This window comes from Lactuca virosa, chromosome 4 (genome assembly GCF_052849685.1).
Source record: "Lactuca virosa cultivar CGN04683 chromosome 4, Lactuca_virosa_CGN04683_v6, whole genome shotgun sequence".
In the NCBI taxonomy this organism is placed as follows: Eukaryota; Viridiplantae; Streptophyta; class Magnoliopsida; order Asterales; family Asteraceae; genus Lactuca; species Lactuca virosa.
Genome location: NC_136429.1, coordinates 497,256,592 through 497,268,987, shown reverse-complemented (window position 1 = coordinate 497,268,987; position 12,396 = coordinate 497,256,592). Strand labels below are relative to the sequence as shown.

At 34.7% G+C, this 12,396-nt stretch overlaps 1 non-coding gene across 1 annotated transcript; it reads right to left on the bottom strand.

The window, feature by feature from the left end:
- Window positions 1–2,887: 2,887 nt before the first annotated feature.
- On the bottom strand, window positions 2,888–2,994 carry LOC145110232 (small nucleolar RNA R71). The gene has a single exon (XR_013709613.1). It is a non-coding gene; the product is annotated as a small nucleolar RNA R71 (small nucleolar RNA).
- Window positions 2,995–12,396: the final 9,402 nt, after the last annotated feature.

The window sequence follows — 12,396 nt, the reverse complement described above, 5'->3', positions numbered from 1 at the left end:
TAACCAATAAAGGTTGAAGTAAAGCGCCCCTGCTTAAGCATGTAGGTTTTTGAGTGATATAAAAAAGTGAGATACATGTAAAAAAAAGAGAGAAATTACCAAAAAAGTGAAAAATTGAAGAATTTTTGGAGCATAAAAGTATCAAAGTAAGAAGATCAAAGATCGAAAATTCTGAAGTTTCAAAAGTTGAAGATGCCAAAAATCATGAAAGAAGTGAATTCAAAGAAATAAAAGATCAAGCATCAAAGCAAAGAAGAATTCAGGAGCTCCAAGTTGTGGTATCTTCTAAAAAGTTGTAATTCTCTAGTTTATTTATGCTTGGGTAGCTTTACAAAAATACTTTGAGGTTAAGTAGGATTTCTAGGGATGGATTCGGAGGGTTGCATAAAATGAGCATTGTTCGAAAGAAGTGGGCGAGTGTTTATGAAGATTGTGAGTATTTAAAGTATGGGGGGTTTACTTAGGAAAAATTTTAGACACAAATGCATGCGTTGAGGTCTTGGCATAATGGCTGAGCTTGAGTTGGATCGTTCTATGTGATATTGGTGGTGAATGTTTAATTTAATAATTAGATTTGCTTGAGGGCAAGCAAAGAATAAGTGTGGGGTATTTTGATATTGCCATATTTATACATGTTTTTAGGCAATATTTATTTACACTTCTATTAATATTTTGGTTATTCGCATAGAATAATGGTACTTATAAGTTTAATTTGTTATTTTGCAGCCAAACAGAAACATTTTCGAAGATAGGGACTGAAATTGGCAGAATATGGAACTTTGGAGGATTGAAGGAAAGAAGAACGGAAAATCACCCTAAAGACGTTTTCACGACGTGAACAATTCATGGTTCACGAGGTGAGTCGAGAATTCTAGAAGATATGCATGCGGGTGGAAGAGTCCTTGCCGAACACGGTTATCTAATATTCACGACGTGAATCCTTATGGTTCACGACGTGAACTCGGGAAATCAGAATACTATAAATTCCCTTGCCCATTACGATTTGAGGGACTTATGGCAGAAGAAAGAGGTTCCAGGAGACGATTTACAGTAGAAGTAAGGTTCTGGAAAAGGTTTTCAACACCAAAAGAGTGAAGGTCCATAATTTAGTTCACTTATTTGATACTTATGAACATGTTTCCTTATACTTTGATTTGTGTTAGTGTGTTAGTTGCTATTATGAGCAGCTGAATCTAGCTACTCTTGTTTAGCTAGATGAAGCTTCTAACTTATGAATAGCTTAATTTTATATGGATTTATTTAGTTGGTAAATTGTTTGTGTTTGGTTTATAATTACCTAGCATGCTTATGGTTGTTTCTTTAGTTGCTTGATTCCATGTTCTGTGTAGCTTAGTGACCATTAACTGCATGAACTTGTTACCTAATGATTTAGTGAACATTAAATTGTTAGAGCTAGGATTGACCAATCTTAGTTAGTAACTAAAGTAAATAAACTTAGCTGTGCTAGAGAACGTAGATTGTGACTATAATTGCGTTTACATAATAAATCTTACATAACATATTCATATTCATAATTGGTTCCGTGTTTAATTGTGTGTGACCATACATAGTTTTACATGAATTAATTAATTATTGGTAAAGTTAGACTTAAATTACTAATATAATTAAAACCAACTTGATAATCCATAATTATTAGCTAGCCATAAGGACGAAGTGGATTCGAACTAAACAAGAGTGTTTTTACTTATTGATTGAATTTGAGTTAAGTTCATCTGATCTTGTAAAATCAGATAAAACCCTTTTTAACTTGTTAATAATTAGGTTAATTTGCTAGCAAGAAGATTAATTAGTAACACCGTTCCCTGTGATCGATACCCGACTTACCCAAGCTATACTATAATCTGACTAGGTACACTGCCTATAGGTGCATAGTTAGTCTAAGTTTGTTAGGTTATAAATATTAAAATTAGTGGGTACTTTTGTGCACATCAAGTTTTTGGCGCCGTTGCCGGGGAACGGCTTAGTTAATTATTAACTTGTTTGCTTTAAATTAATCAATCCTTTTTGTAGGTTAAAACCAGCAAGAAGTTACTTTTCTGTTTTAATTTTTTCTGCATTACAGGACTCACGACGTGAACTTTAAATATTCACGATGTGATAACTGAAGTCCTTAGTTTTGTTTATTTCAGTTTTATTTATTTTTTATTTTTTAATTTTTTTTTAGTTCAGTTTTACGTTTTATCTTTTTGTTTTATTTCAGAAGTTCATGACCAGAGGTTCTAACACACCTTTGGTACCACCACTTGAAGATCCTGAGTCTGCAATTCACAAAAAGAAGGATAAGAGCGTGAAAGAAGATCAAACACCCAAGAAGACAGCTTTACAAGAACTGAAATCAGCCTTTTCAAGGAAGTCAGGAAAGAAAACGGGAGAATCGAGTTCAGCCTCAAAGAGCAATTTTGAAGTTTTCGATCAACAATACGAATCAGAAAAAGAATTTGGACTTTATACGAGTGAACCCGAGAATGAGCCAGAGAACGAAATGGCGAACATTGATTAGATGGCCATGGGGGAGTACAAGAAGCGCATTCGAGATGATGTGGGGCCGGGTTTAATACATCCTGCGATACCTGCCAATGCCGCATTCGAGTTAAAGGGACATATCCTTCCGACACTCAAGGATATCCCATTCTATGGGAAGGATCATGAAGATGCTTTTAAGCATTTAGACGAGGTCAATGATATTGCGGATTATTTTAATACTCCTAATATCTCGAGGGAGACAGCTTTGTTAAGAATGTTACCAGTCACTTTCAAAGGAGCTGCAAAAGACTGGTTGAAGGCTCTTCCATCTGGTACGATCACCACATGGGCCCAATTGCGTGAGAAATTTCTAGATCAGTTTTGCCCACCCTCCAAAATCTCTAAACTCAAGAAGGCGATTGCCAACTTTGAGCAAAACCCGGGGGAGTCATTATACGAGGCATATGAGCGCTACAAGGGGTTGTTAAGGAATTGTCCTCAACATGACCTAAATCTTCAGCAAAAAATTTCGATATTCTATGATGGGGTGAATATCATGACTAGACAACTTTTTGATTCACAAGGACCACTGACAAAGAAGAACCCAATTCAGGCCAAGGAGCTAGTTGAAGAATTTTCAAAGCACTCTCGTGAGTATCACAACCAAGGACGCGATGAAATAAAAGGCAGTGGAGGTGCACAAACTGAAGAGATGGCTACTGTGATGGCAATGCTTAGCACTATGGATAGGAGATTGACCCAAATGGACCAATCAATTTATGGAATTCGAGTTGGTTGCGAGAGATGTAGTGGCCCACATTTGACAAAAGATTGTACTTTGGATGAATATGGAAACTGTTGGATTAATGTCTCAGTCCATAACTATATTTGGTATGTACTTGACCCGACCCGGCATGGTCCATTTGGGTTGCACTTCACCGGCACAATTTATATGGATAGTCTTTTGAGAATAGTATATTTATGATTTATATTAATATATTATAAGTTCTAATATATTAATATGGAATCATATTATTTAATTAGTATTGATCAAGAATTAATTTAGAATTAATTAAGTGATCAAAAAGAACTAATTAAATATGGACTCTTATATATAGAATGGGCCAAGTTCATTTAGGTTGGGCTAAGCTTTCATGGATGGTCCATGGAGCTTTTAACCCATGGATCCTATGTAAATGAAAGGTCATGGGTATTAGGGTTTACATGGATGTAACCCTAATCCTCCATAATATATATAAAGGGGTCCTTGGCTCACAAAATTGGCACAAGTGTGTGAAAATAAGAGTGGGCCGATTTTAGTGTGCATACATATTCTCTCAAGTTCTTCCAAGGTGTTTTGGTGATTTGTGATTCCATTTGAGGCTTTCACACTATTGGGGCTAAGCTCTTAAAGCTTGAGGACATCAAGCTACATCAAAAGTATGTCATCTAACTAGAACTTTGTAGTATAGGTGCTTCATAATATGCTAGTTAGGATGAAACCTTGGAATAGTTAATATTTGCATGTATAATAGAGAAAACATAGATCCAAGGTTTATAGGGTTGCATGTACACCATAAGAGTGTTAGAATGCTCAAAACCCAACAGTGGTATCAGAGCCATGGGTTGTTTTCTGTTATATTGATGAAAATGTTTTATTTTCAAGTTGAAAAAAAAGGAAAAAAAAACATGACGTTTGTCAAATTTTAAGATAATTACTTGTTTTTGTGAAAAACTAATTATTTGTAAAATTTGAATCATTTGCTATATGAGTTAAATTAGGTCAAATTTAGTAAAAGATAAAATGATATGATTATTTTATTAGTTTTAAAAGTTTGATCTAAAGAGTTTTTTGAAACCTCCATAAGTTATGGATATGAAAAGGTTTTTAAAAAAAATTGATTCAAAGTTTTTTATGGAGTTACAAAACTTGGTCTTAATGTTTTAAAGAATTCCATAACTTGTTCTTAAGTTATGGAACATGAAAAGTTTCATCATAAAACAAGTATTTAACTCCATAAGTTATGGAATCCAAAAGTTTTCAAGAGTTACAAAACTTGCCCTCAAGTTTTGGAATTTGGAAAAAGTTTTTTTATGATAAAAAAAAAGAATTGAATTCTAAAACTCTTGGGTTCATAACTTAAACAATTAATTAAATGGTTTTAATTTTGAATTTAATAATTGGAATTATGATGTTTTATTGAATAATTCAATTAACTCTTATGGACTTTATTAATAGATAATTAAAGTGTTTAATTAAAAGAGAATTAATAATTCCATAATGACATGGTTTAAATTTAATTAAATTAAGAGTATAGTTTAATTAATAGATTAAACCACCAAGTATTTTAAATGTCTAAAATACACCCTTATACTATTATAATATTAAAAGTTTAATATATTATATGTATAAGAGCAAGTCGTCTTACCATTAGTAGGCCTCATTCACGAAGCCGGTCTATAAGGGGGGTATAAGGTTACTGCCTATAAAATGGCAGTTTAATGGGTGTCCACTCTCACCCACCGCTTCCTTGACTGGTGGAGGGTCGTTAGCCGAACAGGTAGGACAAGGACTATAATTCTCCCTTCATTAAAAGTATTAATGATAAATACTAAGTAACTAAACTTTTTATAAATTCCCAATCTTAGTTACTTAGGAAAATGTGAATAAGGTGCTAATCCATGAAATTACACTTTGCACTTTGTTTAAGCTGTTAGTGGAGCGTGTGTGGTTAACCGGCACACTAACCTGGACTTAACAAGGTAGGCAAAGGGTAACTTAATGTTTATCATAGTATCGTTGGAGCGTGTGTGGTTAACCGGCACATCGATTGAGGGGTAAATATTAAGGGTACCAAGTATATTTGCATGGTTACTTCACACCTTGTTTTGTGATCCTCGGCATCCCAGTCACAAAACCTGAAGGGCACACTCGATATTGAAACATGCCATTGAAAAGTTCAATGAATCTCAAAAGAATCTAGGAGTTTCAAAACCAATTAAAACCTAATAATACATTTCGTTTATCTTGGTGGAAATTGGTGAATCGTCATTCACCTACCTTCAAATATTTTATAGCTTGGATTACGACATCCCTCTTCCAAGTTATAAAATAGTTTTTTGGGTCCTAGCCTTAATATATCATATTGGGTGTTATATTAAGGACTTAAATCAACTTTACGTGAATTTCTCCCATCGTTGATGTCTGGTTTAGACAACAATGATCTTCGCAAACCAAGCTTTCCTAATGAATATGACTTCCCGAGTTTGGCTCATGGAAGTCATACTTCTCTTCCTCCACCTCCTCCAATTATTCTCCCTAACCCACAAGTTCAAGGTCACTCAAGCCCTAATGGCAAGCAAGGTCTATGTGTGATCACATCTTAGAGATGAAGTCACATATTGACAAGCCGGGAGAGTTAGGTGTCAAAGTCTTGAGAAAGTTGGATGTTCAATCACTTTCTAAGTCACATAGTGAGTTCCTTTGGGACTAGTATGAAACAGACTATGACATGAACCTTAATGATCATATCTATTTGCTTGGTGCTGCTGAATCAGCAATGATTTGGATTGATAGTAAAGCAAATTTGATTAGAAGATCAACTTCCCAAAAACCTTATGGACAGTGACAATGGTGACACTGGAAATCCAGAAAAAGCATTCTCTTTCCAATGGAAAGGGATTGACCATAGTCAACCCGGTTGACCAAATGGTAAAGATAAAGGCTAAGTCTGAGATAGTCCCATTACCAAAGGGTCCATATGTTTATTTTGCCAAAGGAAGGGGCATACATTGCAAAGCTGCCAAATTTACCTAAGGATGTTAAAGTCAATAAGTTTGACTCTACATCAGGTAGAGCCCATTATCTAACTCTGTTAAGTTCTATTCTGAGATCCTCATTACATGATGTGACTGGGTCACATGTTGATGTTTTAAGAATCAAAGAATAGAGAGAAATCTTAAAGGAAGTATATGCTGATTCTGATCGCGAAGGTGGATTTCGATCGCATCAGAATTTTGAGCAGTTGCTTAAGAAGTTATGATATATTGCTAAGGAATAGATAACAACAATTTTCCATGTGGATTGTAAGGATAAGTTTTTCCGCAAAGTTTTAAAATAAAAGAAAATTGTTTAATTTTATTTATTTGAAGTATCCTTACAATGGCATTTGTGGAAAATTGTTGCTTATATGATTCCACTCATAGCAATATCGGAAAATGGATTTGATTCTTTCATTTGTGGTAGTCTCTAAATTTACCAAATCAGGAAAGTTCCTCATCGCCCAAGTTTCAATTGGACCGAAACTTGGAATCATGCAAGTTGAATAGTATGATGAATGAGAACTTTCAAGCATTGGAAAATCAAGACTAATTACTTGTTCACATGGATGTGTGAGTAAAGTGAAGGACTAAAGGGACCGAGTACACATTCTTGTGCACTGGTCATGTCCACCCCAAAGCTCGTTAAGACTATTTGATTTACTAAAGTTTAGTAAATATGGTTATACTTACAAGTTTAAGTATAATTCTGAAACATTGGAAAAGTCTCAATGTATGGCAGAACGAATGGGAAGAATCAAATTAGGCAGAAAGATAAAAGTTTCTCAAATCTGAAAAGATGGGAGAGTACTTTAGTATCATGTTTGTGATCATCTTAATGATTTAGAAATCATATCACAATTAGTCCTCTAAAGGTCATCTTAGTGCATTCTTATGACTAAGAAGAGGAGTCATGAATTGTTGAAATGGTTAGATCAGGAAGATGAGTCATACTTCGTTCCAAAACAATTCTTAGAGTCATACTCCAAGATTGTAACTTGAGTGACATATCTTAAAGAAAGGTTAAAACACTTGTCAAATGTAAGAGTAAAAGTGTCCTACTCTTGTACATTTGAAATTGGTAAGTTGTGATGTTTTGGATAAAACAAAGACCAACTAAGGCCAATTGTGTGAAGTGTTTGTCTTGATAAAGAATCCGCACTATCTCTTGAATATTTGGCAAGATAGTCTTATATGTCAAGAGGATAGTGGGAGTCTTAAAGATCCTAAAAAGAATTTCAAGAACTAATCAAGAATAAAACCTGAGGTTCTTCACTAGCACACGACTTGAGGTTTATAACCTATCGTGTTGACATATTCTGTGCCCATTCCAGTTAAAGTTGGCTTTACATAGGAGTTCTGAAAGTTCTCAATTGGTTGCATAACAACTTGGAAGCAATGGCAGGCCCTGTACTGCCAGGTGGCAAGAAGTTAAGATTGCATAAGTTCAGTCCATATGAGTTTGGATTTGTCATTATCCTTGTCTTGTGACTATGGTTTTGACGATTCACATGGATAAGAACACATACACCATAAAATCTAAGGGTCATAAGGTTTCTCTTCGATTCATGAAAATGATGGTGAGGAAACACTTCCACCAAGTAGATTTGAAGCAGATGGCAAAAGGTCTAAACAATTGAGACTATGATTACGGCATCCCTTTTCATAGTTCTGAAATTGTTTAGACACACATGCTTGCTATCTAAGGAAAGGTGTATGATTTTGATAAAGTTTTATCAAAGCATCTCGTATCAGAAATCTGAACTTTGGTAAGAAAGTCAATAAAGTATTGATTTCTAGAAGTCCAGCTGATTTCTGAGTACATGTCAAAGCTAGTGGGAGCATAAGTGTTATGCTAATAATTATCATGTTAGTGGGAGCATGATAATTATTGTTAGTGTTGCAAGTTAGCAATGTTAATTATAGAAAACAAAAGTTTCAATTCGTGAGGCTGCAGGGATTGAAAAAGTTGTTTTGCTATAATTAAGGGATAGGATATACTTCATTTCAGTTCTAAAGGCTTAGATTGAGACCTTAATCATCCTTAGTCAAGAATATATATATGAATTTCATGTTGGATTGGTTCAACTTAAGGATATTCTATATATTGCGTTCTCAAAATTTGATTATGATTACGACATCCCTCTTCATAGTCAAATTTTGAAAACATGGAAAATAAAAATATTGTAGCAAAAGACTGGTCTAGAATCATGTCTTTATGTGAGACATCATGAATCGTGTACCATTTGTTTTGGGTACAGGATCGATTGCATGTGCTATAGTATTTGTCTTTTCTAAATTTTTCCAAATGCCCAGAGGCATTAAGAAGGGAAAAGGTCTAGAATTGGATATGACTAAAATGATTAAGCAATTGTCAAGGACAATCTGAGGTTTACCAAAGATTGGTTGCTCAGGGACAGTTGGAAGTATAATGCTAATTTTGGAAGGATCATATTGACATATTCTGAAAAGAGGCATCTCTTATTCAGAAGTGATAGTCAAAATGAGAATATGGAGTTGTGGATGGGTGGTTAGATGGATGCAGAAAGGTAATTGGGGTTGATGGTTGCTTTCTTAACGGTGTATGTAGAGGGGAGCTCCTATCAGCAGTGGGTAGAGATGCTAATAATAACATCTATCCCTTAGCTTGGGCAGTAGTCAATGTTGAGAACAAAAGGACATGGAAATGGTTTTTGAACAACCTGATGGAAGACATTGGAGGGGGGAATGGTAATGGCATTATAATCCTCTCAGGTGGCCACAAGGTAATCATTCTATTTTTTTGAATTAACTTTAATTGTTTTGATCATTTAATTAACTAATCATTTAATTGTTTGAATCATGGATTATTTGAAGCTGTTGTCACAACTCGAAATTTTAAACTTAGCAAAGCCTAAACCCTAACCTAGCACAAGTGAACCTATATTGCACTCTTTGTTGCAATGTGTCCTCTATAGCCACAAGGGCTTGTTTTTAAGCTTGTATCTATGCTTGGATTGATAACTAAGTTGGTTTAGGTTAGTATAAAGTAATATAAATCAAAGGTTTAAGGGTTTAAACATAAATATTCACCATTTATTTATGAATTCGGTTAAGGAAATGAATTGAAATCAAGAATTCAGTCATATAAATGAAACCAAACCCTAAATTCGGTTTTTGGAATCTAAGGAACTTGTTATTTTCCACCATAGCACACAATCAAGGATGAATTCGGTCTTGGCATGACTGAATTCTCCTAAAAAGGGCCCATTAGGACCGATTTCTCCAAAAGGCCCAAACTCTTAAGACCGAATTCCCATTTGCTATATATATGTTTCCAACCGAATTCAATTTCATTTCCTCACTTTTCACACCGAACTCTTGCTAATTTTTCTCTCAAAACTCATAAGCTTTTGCCCAAAAGATCTTCAAATCTTCTTATTTACACCAAGAACACCAAGAACACACACTCATATCTTCAAATCTTCAAGCTTGACCGAATTCACCAAGCCTTGACCGAATTTACCCATTTTTCCACCGAAAACCCCATTTCTACATTCCAATTTATTTCCTAAGCTATTGTAAGTACTTTCATAAATACTTAACTGTTGTTTAACACTTTAATTAGTTATTCATATATTTAAATTAATATCTTATTAATTTAAATACGACGACGAATACAATTATTTTTAGGGTAATGTTATGAGCGCGTACGCTTACACGGGGATCGTCTCTACAACTCGCTACTTCCAGTTAACGCACATTTAAGGTGAGTTCATACTCCCACATTTTTCCAAGCTTTTTTTTCAATGTTTTTAGGGGGGGAGAATACAAGTAAAACACAAGTAATCTTGTGTTTAAAAATATAATTTTGCTTATTATATTTTCTTACCGTTAACATGCATTTGAACATGGAACTTACTAAACATGGCAACCATTGCGATTACTAGACTTACAAACAATTTAGAAAACATGTTAAGACACAACTATTTTACAAGTACAGATTTTTAACACGGAAAAACAAACTTATAAACTATAATAAGTATATTTTATGGAATGAACGTACTACTTTCACTAAGACACATACTATTTGTAAAAAGTTTTCATTGTATTATTTGTGAATTCGTTGAGGGAACAAATTTGTGAGAGACGGCATCGAGTACGTACCTGAGTACCTAGATAAGTCTACCTTATGAACCAGAGTCTCCTGGAGGGAGAGCGTGAGTTTGTGTATAGATCTATACGGGACTGACAATCCCGCTCCCTGACTATTAGCTACAGTCGTTCTGGGTGACAAACGTCATTAACATTTACGACGTCTGAAGTACGTCGTAGGGTTTAACGTCCATCAGTATGGTTATAAGAACTCACCTGGATATAACATGGCCTCATTCACGAAGTAATATACTTAACAAACAGTCTTCAGGGTTAATAACTATGTGATTACTTAGTACATACACAACGGTAATATGAAATCAACATCCGACATGCAGTGGGATGTGTGATTTCCGCCTCATTTCTTGTTCCTTGTTTGGTTGTGGGCTTAGGGAAGAATCACCCAATCGACTGTCTGTTCGATCTACGCTTCTATAACTCGTATGCACTAAGCGATCATAGGAGGGTATTAACATCACTTCCAGTTTACATAACAAACACGTTTTCGGATAGTTTTATTTAATAATAAAGCTACACTTTAACAACTTAAGTATGGGAAATACTTGTACTTTTCAGTTTTAGAACATTTAAGTCAACAACTTACTAATATGGAAAATATAGGATTTTCCAGGACAAACATCAGTATTTTACAAACAAACGGTTTACCATTCAACTAATGAACAATCATTGTTAATTCTTCAATCCCTTAGTTTATGCATCAAGGTTATGTATGAAGAATATCTGATAGACAGTAGAATGTGTGGTTTCCGCCTCATTTCATGTTCCTTGTTTGGTTGTGGGCTTATGGCAGATCCACACAATCTACTGTCCGTTCGATCTTGGCTTACATATAGTTAGTATATAGTAAGTGGTCATAGAAGGAACTGGTATATTCATATTCTTACAAATAAAATATAGGATTTTCTTAAGGAACACATTGATTACATTCTAAAGGACCATTACAGTTAACTCCATAAGTACTTAGTGAATACGACATGGTTATATACATCAGGATCCGACAGACAGTGGGATGTGTGGCTTCCGCCTTATTTTCTGTTCCTTGTTTGGTTGTGGGCTTGGGGCAGAACTACACAATTGATTGTCTGTTCGATCAGGATTGTATATGACTTGTATACACTAAGTACTCGTAGAAGGAACTATTACGGGTCATTTTACTTATCATTCATTACATCAGAAAATATAGGATTTTCTGGAGAAACATATCATGTTTTACAAAGAACAAAGAACCTATTTTCTAAAACTAAACGCTTATGAAATCACCAACTTTAATGTTGACACTTTCAAAACCACTTGTATTCTTAGGACACTAGTAGGCAGGTACACGTACAGGCTCCTAGAAGACGGAGTATTGTAGCTTCAAGTCTTTACTTTACTATTTACTTTTGGAGTCAAGCATACATGTTTCGAATACAATGTAAACGCTTTAATATCAATACAATGGTTGTTGTTGCTTTGCTTACTATTATTCAATTGTTGTGATACTATACATGAAATCCTCCGTCCCCGAACGTTTCCGCCGTTCCAGTTTGGGGGTGCGACAACTGTGAAGGAAATACTTCCTGATGTGGAGCATAGATTATGTGATAGACACATTCTAGATAATTTCCACAAAAAATTTAAAGGAGAACAATACTTTAAGCCATTTTGAAAGAATTGAAAAGGTTAGTAACACTTTCATTAGTTATACATTAGTTTATAATGGTAACTAACTATCTTCTTGTATATTGACAGATTTTGGGTACCTTATGTGAGTGGCTACAAAGAATTTGAAGTGTTCTCAGGAAATGAGAGGTATGTTATTGATCTGAATCAGAGGTCATGTGGATGCAGAAGCTGGCAACTCACAGGCATTCCATGTGTACATGTTATATCAGCAATTTCATCATTGAACCTAGATGTGGAGGCTTTTGTATCAAACTCCTATACTAAAGCCTCTTT